Below are 11,153 nucleotides of genomic sequence, written 5' to 3' on the forward strand. Positions count from 1 at the left end.
GACCGATGGCGACTTCCGCACGCCTCCATGGATCCATCTCCGCTGCTTTGCCTTCTCATCACTCTTTAACGAGACAGCCTGGAAAAGGTTCAGCTCCCTCCCTCTCCCCAAGTCATCGCCCCAGTTCCTTTGAAGCCTCCCTACAGGGTGCTGCAGGACCTAAATATAATTTTCCGCGTATGACCTGACACAGGCCCTAGACACTTTGTGTTTCTCTTCCTTTTTGTTTCAAACCTTTTACTCTGTGGTAATTTAAAACTGATAGAAAGTTGTAAGAATCATACAAAGAACTGCTTTATACCCTGTACCCGGGTGCACCGATTGGCACTCGGTGTTTCTTTAGAAAACAGGATGGGCTGATAACAAGTCCGTGAGACTGTCACCAACAATTACCATGGACATTCTCCAGATCAGTTTTAATTTTTGCCTTCTTTTTGGCACTTACCATGAGAATATCAATTCAATGAGAAACCTCTGGTAAGGACACGGTGTTCGTTTTAGTCCATTGTTGCCACGTGTTACGGTCTCGCTGAATGTCTCATTTAATGCGTTCATTGATCATTTTAGCTTTATCTTACTTGCAGATTTGAAAGAAATGGCTTCCAGACCTTTATTCGGTTTGTTGATTAAATGACTGAAAATGCTCCTGGGTGCACCTTCCTTATGCCACTTGAAGTGATTACCTGATTGATGTTTGGCCACCAATCTTTCTATGTTATTATCTGGGCTATCCATCCTCTTCTTTTCCACTTGGTTATCATTAAGACATTGGTACACGACCCGTTGATATCCAGATATCCAATATTAGTTGTAGCAGTTTCCAAACTATGCTTCTTGTCTAGCATCTGTTAGTATTTACGGATATTCTTCCGATCAAAGATCTTATCGTCAAGTGTTTAAAAATGATATGTACTTTATTCTCCCTCTGGGAAAATTCCCAATATGTGCTAGCATATGACATGCTATGAAAAGTCTTGCAATAATAATACGTTTTCAAACGAATTTTGTTCAACCAATTGCTTCACAAATTCCTCCGTTAACCAATTCCCCTTCTTATGGTTACCATTTTTGGGAACACTGGTGTTATGAGAAACACTGTGAAGCAAAACTGGTCTATAATATTTCCCTAATTCACTGTACTAGTTACCCCATCCAGAGAACAAAGTGAGGTTACTTGGACAGTGTTTGAAACCACCCATTTAATAATCGATCCTAGACCTTCATTTTTTTCCGGTGAATCAGAATTAATCCTAATAGTTTTTAGTTCCCCGAATCTTGCTTTCTTCCTCTTTCTGAAAATGTGGCGGTTCTTTGTCTACATAGAGAGTATTGTCGTCTTCTTCTTCACCATGATTTCTCCAATCTCACTGGCCAGGTTCTGCCATCACAGTTGTGGATGCTGTTTGGCCTGTGAGGACATGTATCAGTCAAGTGGCTTTGTCTTTAATCTGGGAGGGTGTCTAGAGCAGACAGATGTTAAATATTCTACCAAGGTCACTCAGCTAATAGAGCCAGAATCAGAACACGAGCCAAGCTACCTGCAGAGCACAAAGTGACTTCCCCATCTGAGTCTCCTGTGGCTGCTGTAACAAAGTACCACAAACTATGTGGCTTAACACAATAGAAATTTATTCTCTCACAGTCCTGGAGGCCAGAAATTCAAAATTTAATACCACCGAGGCCAAATCAAGGTGTTAGCAAGGCTGCCCTCACTCCAGAGGCTCTAGGAAAGAATGAATCCATTCTTCGCCTATTTCAGATTCTTGTGGTTCCAGACTGTCCTTGACTTGTGGCCACATCACTCCAATCTCTGCCTCTGTGGTCGTATCATCCTCTTCTGTCTACGTCATCTGCTTCTGCCTCCCCTGTAAGGACAATCGTAAGGGTGTTTAGGGCCCATCCTGATAATCCAGGATAATGTTTTCACCTCAAAATCCTGAACTTTAAAAACTTAAAAATTTTTTTTTCAATTACCTTTGGCATATAATATTATGTTAGTTTCAGGTGTACCACATAGCGATTAGATATTACATAACTTACAAAGTGATCACCCTAATAAATCTAGTATCCATCTGATACCATACATAGTTATTACAATATTATTGACTATATTATTTATGCTATACCTTGCATCCCCATGACTATTTGTAACTACCAATTTGTACTTCTTAATCCTTCCCTTTTTTCACCCAAACATCCAAACCCCTCCCATTTGGCAACCATCAAAATGTTCTCTGTAACTAAGAGTTTGTTTCTGTTTTGTTTGTTTATTTTGTTCTTTAGAGTCTACGTGTAAGTGGAATCATATGGCATGTGTCTCTCTCAGTCAGACTTACTTTACTCAGCACAATACCCTCTAGGTCCATTCATGCTGTTGTGGATGGCAAGATTTCACTTTTTTTTTTTTTTTTTAATGGCTGAGTTGTATATATGTACCACTTAGTCTTGATCCATTCATCCATTGATGGACACCCAAGAGCTTCTATATCTAGGCTATTGTAAATAATGCTGCAATGAACATGTGGATTCATATGTTTCTTCAAAGTAGTGTTTAGGTTTCTTAGGAAAAATGCTTGTAAGTGGGATTGCTAGGTGCTCTTTGTCTCTTGTTTTAGCCTTTGTTTTAAAGTGTATGTTGTCTGATATAAGTATTGTTACCCCCAGCTTTCCCCCCCCCATTTTTGTGAAATACCTTTTTCCACCCCTTTACTTTCAGTCTGTGTGTGTGTGTGTGTGTCTTTTTATCTGAAATGAGTCTCTCGTAGGCGCATATGTATATGTCAAATATGTCCCAAATGAAAGAACGGAACAAAGTTCCAGAAAAATAACTAAACAAAATGGAGACAAATAGTTTGCTAGATTCAGAGTTCAAAGCACTGGTTATGAGAATGCTCAATGAACTTAGGGAAAGAGTAGATGAGTTCAGTGAGAACTTAAACAAAGAGATTAAAAAATGTAAAAATGGAGATAGAAAACATGAAAAAGAACTAATCGGAAATGAAGAGTACAATAACTGCAATAAAGAAAACATTAGAAGGAATTAACAGTAGATTAAATGAAGCAGAATAAAAAATCAGCAATTTAGAAGATAAGGTAATAGAAAACACCTAATCAGAACAGCAAAAAATAAATAAATAAATAAAAAATAAATAAAAAGGAAGCGAGTTTAAGGGGCCCCAGGACAACATCAAGCATACCAGCATTTGTATCGTAGGGGTACCAAAGGAGAAGACAGAGAACAAGGAATTGAAAGCTTATTTGAAGAACTAATGATGGAAAACTTCTCTAACCAGGTGAGGGAAACAGACATACAAGCCCAGGATGTGTAGAGAGTCCCAAAGAAGATGAACCCAAAAAGGCCCAAGCCAAGATACATCAAAAGTAAAATGCCAAAGGTTAAAGACACAGAGAGAATCTTTAAAGCATCAAGAGGAGAGCAATTGGTTACCTACAAGGGAGCTCCCATAAAACTATCAGCTGCTTTCTCAACAGGAACTTTGCAGGCCAAAAGGGATTGGCATGAAATATTCAAAGTGATGAAAAACGAGAACCTGCAACCAAGATTACTCTACCCAGCAAAGCTGCCATTTAGAATGAAAAGACTAAATAAATAAATAAATAAATAAATAATAGAATCAAAGGCTAAGTAAAGACCTTCCCAGACAAGAAAAAGCTAAAGAAATTCATCACCACCAAGCCAGTATTACAGGAAATGTTAGAGGGACTTTTTAAAAAGAGGAAGAAGAAAAAAAAAGATAAAAAATATGAATAATCAAATGGCAATAATTAGTTTATTGGCAACAATACATATTTAGCAATAATTCGTTTAAATGTATATGGATTAAATGCTCCAATTAAAATATGCTGCTTACAGGAGAGTCACTTCAAGATCTTGAATTTAATCCCATCTGCAAAGGCCCCTTTTGCAAAGGCCACATTCATAGGTTCCGGGATTAGGATTTGGCTATCTCTTAGGGGGCCATTTTTCAGTTGACCACAGCACCCTATCCTACTGCCTAATTAATCTCATGATTTAACTAATTAATGCATAATGCCCTGTGTACAAAGTAGAGAAACATAGCCTTCATGATGGCCCAGTTATGGAGAAGCTGAGAGGTGCTGAAATCTCAGATTATGGGAAAGACATCTCCAAATGTTTTAGAACAAAGGCACAGGAAAGAGGAAGGGGCCCTAAGAATTGAGATCATGGTTATATAGTACGCAGAAAGATGAAAGAGGAGTGTAACTAAATAAACTTTCATCCATTATTGTTTTTTTGCCCAGACTCAAGAAGGATTTATTCAAAGATTCAAAGTGGGTACACTGCTAAAGGCAATTGTTTCAGAGCAGCTAGAGACTTCTAAAAAGAATGCCGCTGAGACTGTAGTCCCAGAATGAGCCAAAACGCTTTTAGATTTAAGAAGCCACATTTGCAGCAGGAAAAAAACAAAGAGGGGAGGCCTTTTGCTTTGGGTAGAAGGTGTTTTGTACATAGAACACCAAGAGGAAGCATAACAATTCATCTGCTATTTTTGGGTTTTGCCATCAAAGAGACTAGCCACATGCTGCAAGGCAAATCAAAGCCGGAAACAAGCCTACTAAGGGACATTGGAATGAGCCCTTATCTTCAAGGCTAGCGGACTTTGCAAACTTGACTTTGGAAACATCCCCAAAATATCTGAGAAATACAGGAAAGGCTGCTGGAGAAGGCCCAAAGGAATAAGGACGAAGGAAGCCCCAGGGAACTGTTAGCGGAGCGGAGTCCTCAGGTCATGAAATTATCCAGTCTAACTCATAATGTAGAGAATCCATTAACCATGGTCCCAAGGAATAGAGCAAAGAAATAAAAGGGAGCCATTATGGTCATGCTGCTAAATTACTAAAATTGAGAAGATCAAGGCCTGAGGAAATGATTCTGTTCTTGTTTTAACTAGTCCGAGAATTTAAATTTTTGAAATTTCCACTCAATGCCTGGATATATACCAGCTCTCCAGATAACCCCTGACTACCTATTACAGGACTCAGTATCCAGACCACCTGACCGCCATTATCTAGACCACCTCTAGGTGCCCATTCTCCAGACCACCTGACATCTGACTGATAACGGTCCTGGACCAATTCTAGGGCTAAAATGTGGGACTAGTCATTTTCAAGAATGCACTTTTTACTATAAGAACCCTTAACCTTTCTTTCTTCCTCGCAACACTCTTGGGGTTTTGCTCATTTTTGTTTAGTTGTGTTTCTGGTTTGCAAACCTTAAAACTCTTGAACAAATCTTTATCATCGCTTTCTAGAAAAGCCTTCAGAATATTTCTGAGTTTATTTGACAGCCCAGGGAATAGTTCTGATTTTGGGGAGATTTGCTGGAGATGGAGATTTTTAGTTGAAAAAGCAATAGGGAGATTTATACAACACAGACAGATTGAGCCAGTTAAACACTCACTCCTCTCTTTGAGTGTTTATCCTCTGCCCTTCTCGAGGAGAACCAAGAGTGTATATCTCTTCAAACCACTGGATTCAATTCTTGAGAGTCCCCTCCTTCCTTTCTCTCCTCCCTTCTTTCCCTGAGCCATCCCTCTATCCTGCATCTCTCACCTCCCAGCATTCTTCCTCTTTGATTCAAGTGAGGCAGATGGAGACATGGAGCCCATGAAGGGAGATCCAGACAGCTCTGGATCAGCCGAAGGGCTGGCAGCAGAATTCATAAGAGAGAAGAGACCGATTAAGGAAGAAGAAACAAGGAGTTAGTTTGGGGAGAAGGTAGTAATTACAAACACATAAAGCTTTACCAAGAAATGTAAAACTCCATCTCAATGTCAGGGTCATTAGTGGACTGGGGAAGATGGGAAGCAAAGAATAGAAAACTTTAAATCTGCAGAAATCTCAGCAACTATCTATTAGCACCTTTGTTCCAAGTGCTGGGGAGACAAGGATGAGACTGGAATATGGTCTCATCTCTTTGATAACTAATGATGGCAACAGACACTGTGAAGATTGTTTAAAAGTGCAGAACTGCTTTGGAAAACAGTCTGGCAGTTCATCGAACATCTAAATGTGAAGTTATTATTTATGAGACCCAGCAATTCCACCTCTAGGTGCCTAACCAAGGGAATCGAGAACGATGTCCACACAAAAGCCTGTACACAAACGTTCGCTGTGGTGTTGTCCATAGTGATCACAACGTGGAAACAACCCGCGTATCTATTAACTGACGAATGGATAAACAAAATGTGGTGTATCCCCACAATGTAGTAGTATATAGTAATAAGAACGAATGAAGCGTCACTACATGTTATGGCACAGATGAACCTTTCACTATGCTAAATGAAAGACACCGGTCGCAAGAGATCATGTACTGTATCATTCTTCTTGTAAAAAATATCTGGAAGAGGCAAATCCATTGCCACAGAAAGTAGATTAGTGGTTGCCTCAGGGCTGGGAGGGAATGGGAAGGATGGTAAATCACTGCCTCCCTTTTGGGGTGATGTGAGAGTGATAATTGATTGCACAATTTTGTGAATATACTAAAGATTTTTGGATTGAACACTTCAAATAGGCGAGTGGCACGTTGTCTGAATCGTATCTCGGTAAAGCTGGTTTGGTGTGTTTATGTGTTAAAATTGCAGTCCATACAGGATGCTAGTGATGACCACGGAGGGCCACTAACTCACTCCAGGGCTTGTCACGAGCTTCCTGTGCTCTTCACACTGATCTCGCGGGCACCGCTTCTCTGCAATGCTTCCGCTTCCGCTTCCGGGAGGCCCTCCAGTGTTGTAATCAGCCACAAAAGCTTCCTCCCGTCTAAAACGAGAACAATCCAAGTGTGACCATTTCCTTGTTTAAGTAAAACACTCAAATGCTATCTGTTGTCATTTCTAAAAACCATATTTTCTAGCCATGAGTTCTACATGGAACTTCTAGAAGGCTAAAAAAAAAAAAAAAAAAAAAAAAAAGAGCAAATACTGATCTTTTTAGTTCAACTTTTCTCCACCCTGGTTGCACCCTGGAATAACAGGGGGTAGTTTTTAAAAACAGTGCTATCTGATCCTGCCCCAAAGAAAGGGGGTTGATTGGCCAAGGCATGGGCTAGGCCCAGGCACTTTTAAGACTCACCAGGTGGCTGCAGTGGGTGGCCAGAGAGGAGGAACAGGGCGATTTGAAGACTAATCCAGTGTGGGCAGGGGGCTGGGCAGGCTGTGAGCCCCTTGAGGAAGTGTGGAGAGCTCCTTCGCCACAAGACTGGGCTGCCAGAAGGAGCCAGAGAAAGAAAGAACCGGGAGAAGGGAAAAGAGGGGAGTTCGGCACAGGCCTTTGAAACGAAGAGGACACATGTTTCTGCTGTAGGGTCTTGCTGGCGGCTAACCAGATAACCTGCCGAAACCCTTTCTCGTCTCAGAATGCTTGGACGTTCTCTCACAAGTGGGGTTCTTTCCTCCGTCTTCACTCCCTACCTGCAAAGTTTGCGGCCTCAGCAGCAGATAGGCTGCCCACATCCTCCTCCACACGTCTGGGTTCCAGAGACTTGATGATGCTTCGCTGAGTACCAGCAAGGTGCAGGTCATGACGCTTGTCACACATCTGGGTCGAGCTCTTTTGTTACATGGTTTCAGAGGCTGCTGTAGAAGGTTCAACCACAAAGAACAAATGAAAGATTGTAAATGTCAAGTGTTTTTCACAGCCTGGCCCACAGAAAGCACTTTATACATGCTACTTTTGTCAATATAATTACTTATTTGAAAATAGAAGAACAGAAGATTTACGTATTTTTGAGAAGACACCGCACATAGTTCCACGATGTGAAAAAGAGATCTGAGAAATTCTGTGGAGTAAAGACCTCTGAGTGCCTGAGCTGACAAAGCAAGAATGCGAATTTAAAAAAAAACATAAAGGCAGGACCTGGTTCCCCAGTGTCCTCGCCAGCATCCTCATGGTACAGTGTGAACACCATTAGCCCTTTTGTTCCCCGCAGCCTCTCCAGGTAAGGCCCACGGACACAGGCTCAGGCCACCTTCACTCACCAGCCGGTGTGGACACTCCGGTGCTCAGCACTTCTCTGTTTGCGGGTCTCCTCTCAGCAAGTCAGTGACCCCCACGTGGATGTCCCCCAACCACACTCTCCCTGTCAAACTGCAGTGGAAATGTTACCTAGCAGACAGAAAAGATATGGGGACAAAGCAATTTATAAGGTTAAACAGCAAAATGAGTGTGAAATGCCCAGATTTTTTTTCTGAGACAGAGGCCCAGTACCGGCTGCTTATGAGAAAATTCTGTGTGCTGTGGGCTTTGAATACCTATTGGAATGGTGACAATTTGTAAGCATTTATATATTCATTACAATTTTACCCAACATTTTATTTTGAAAACTTTTAAACCTAGAGAAAAGTTGAATGCCTAGGTATTCTTCATCTAGAATCACTGTTAAAACTTTGCCACATTTGCTTCCTCTCTCTCTCTCTCTCTCCACACACATCCCATTTTAGCATCTCTGACATTCAGATGTGTCTAATAATCAATAGTGAGGCATAGCTTAAGTGACAACATTTTCTTTCTTTTTTTCCCCAGCGGTTCAAATAACTAATGGTGCAATTTACAATCGATGACATCTTAGATTCAACAGACAAAAGAACTGGTAATATGATCAGCACAGTGTCTGGCTCATTGTCAATGCTACACAAATGTTGGCTAGTATCACTATACTAATATGATGGTGAATTTGTCTAGTTCTCCTCTGGCTCTGTCTATTAGATCTATTTCAAATCTATGCTGTTAAGCTCAGATTTTTTAAAACTGTTAACTTCCCGATGAACTGGAACTTTTTGTGATTACATAATGGTCCTCTTTAAGTCTAGTAATGCTTTTTGCCTTAAAATCTATTTTGTATAATAATGATATAGTGAAATCAACTTTCTTGGTTAGAATTTGTTGGGTATATCCTTTGCTCTCTTTTTACTTCCAATTGCTCTATATATCCTTATATTTTCTGTGGGTCTTTTAAGAAGAGCTAAAGATTTACTATTATTTTGAGAAGTATTATCTGGCAATATTGTCTTTTACTGCATGATTCAGTTCATTTACTTTTGGATTTATTTCTATCATATTACTTTATGTTTCCATTTGTTCAGTTTTTTTTTTTTTTAAAGTATCTTCTTTCTTCCTTTCGTGTCAGAATAATCTCTTGACTGAGTGATTTTTCTTATTTCACTTCTCCTTCAATGCCGTTTCTCAGGCTCTACTCTGACATTTTGGGCCAGATTGTTGACGCGTGTGGGCCGTCTTGTGCATTGCTAGATGTTTCACGGCAACCCTGGTTTCTGCTCACCCCTCCAACTGGAACGATCAAAAATGTTTCCAGACATCATCAAATGTCCCCCCGGGGGTCAAAATTGCCCCTTTTCCCAGTCGAAAACCACTTCTCTAATGATGAGTTTTCTTTGGAAATTTTAACATATTTAACTTATTCATGTCTCAAATTAATGTTCATTCTTTTTTGAAACACAACAAGAATTTTAAAACACTTGATCTTTAACTTTTCCACTCTTTGAGCTTTACCTATTGTTTTTAAAACCCAGAATACATGATTATTGTTTTATATAACTGATATTTGTTTGGATTTACTCATGTATTTATTTGTTTCTTTCCTATATTTCTTCTTACATATCATAACTTCCATCTGGGAATGGTTTCCTTCTGCCTAAAATATATTCTTTAGATCTTTGACTAATAAAGATCTTTTGATGTCAAATGCTCTCAACCTTTATTTGTCTGAGTCTTTGTTTTTTTGTTTTCCTGAAAGATATTGTTTTTGCAGGTTATCTAATTCTAGCTTGACACGGAGTTTTAATGTACTTGGAAGGTGTTTATCACTTCTCGGCTTCTATCCTGCTGAGAAATCCTCCATGGGTTTTACTGTTCTTCCTTTGAAGGCAATCTGCCTCCCCTGTCTCTGATGGCCAGCAGTTTCACTCTGATCTGACTTCTTCTAATTTGTTCAGCTTGGGATTTGTTGGGATGCCTGAATTTGTAAACTGGTATATTTCATCAGCCATTATCTTTTCAAATATTCGAACTCAGGCATACATAGGACATGTTGTGGTTTTGGGTCCAAGATGCCACAATAAAGCATATATCTCAATCGAGTGAGTCACATGAATTTTTTTGGTTTCCCTGTGCATATAAAAGTGATATTTACTGTAGCCTATTAAGTGTGCCATAGTATTATGTCTAAAAAAAATGTACATACCTTAATGAAAAATACTTTATTGCTAAAAATTCTATCACTGGAGTCCTCAGCAAGTTGTAATCTTTTTGCTGATGAAGGATCTTCTATTTGTTAAAAATGCAGTATTTGTGAAATAATAATTACCTTACCCTCTCCATGATGGGTAATTTTATGTGTCAACTTGACTAGATATTTGATCAATCAACACCAGTCTGAATGTAAAGTATTGTTTTAGACGAGATTACAATTTAAATCGGTAGACTTTGCGTAGAGCACATTATCCTCTGTCATGTGGGTGGGTCTCATCTAATCAAGTGAAGGCCTTAAGAAGAAGAAAACTGAGGTCTCCAGAGGAAGGGGCAATTTTGCCTCGAGATTGCCTTGGAGCTGAGATATCATCTCTTCCCTGGGCTCCAGCCTGTCAGTTTGCCCTACATATTTTGAACTTGCCAGCCTCCACAATTGTGTGAGTTGGTTCCTTAACATAAAATTTTCTCTCTGTGTGTATATACACACAAATATTTTATTGGTTTTTATCTCTGAAGAACCCTGACTTATACACTCCTCCTTCTGTCCAGTTAGTTGACTGTCTCTCTCTTCAGCTGTGTCTAATCTGTTATTAAGCTTATCCTCTGACTTTTAAATTTCGAGGATTATATTTTTTTATTTCTAGAGGTATATTTGGTCTCCCCACAAAAATGTTCGGTCATTTCTTAATGTGTGATGGATTGTGATTATTGCTCCCAATTATTCTCGCCCTTCCTTATAAGAGAATTATACATTCCCACCTATTGCTCTGCAACTCACTGTTCCTCTCTGGGGAGCAGTACACTTCCCTGCTCTGTTGATATCGGACTTTGCCATGTCTTTGGCCAAAGTGATGCAGGAAGAAGTGATTTGCTTCATGTCTAAGTAGATGCGTCAAGAACTGTTG

General features: G+C 39.8%; 1 long non-coding RNA gene across 1 annotated transcript; it reads right to left on the reverse strand.

The window, feature by feature from the left end:
- Positions 1-1,014: 1,014 nt before the first annotated feature.
- On the reverse strand, positions 1,015-7,557 carry LOC107519527. The gene is made up of 3 exons (XR_001599122.2): positions 7,452-7,557; positions 6,672-6,801; positions 1,015-1,865 (listed from the first exon to the last, which is right to left on the reverse strand). It is a non-coding gene; the product is annotated as an uncharacterized LOC107519527 (long non-coding RNA).
- Positions 7,558-11,153: the final 3,596 nt, after the last annotated feature.

Source organism: Rousettus aegyptiacus, unplaced genomic scaffold (assembly GCF_014176215.1).
Source record: "Rousettus aegyptiacus isolate mRouAeg1 unplaced genomic scaffold, mRouAeg1.p scaffold_m13_p_4, whole genome shotgun sequence".
In the NCBI taxonomy this organism is placed as follows: domain Eukaryota; kingdom Metazoa; phylum Chordata; class Mammalia; order Chiroptera; family Pteropodidae; genus Rousettus; species Rousettus aegyptiacus.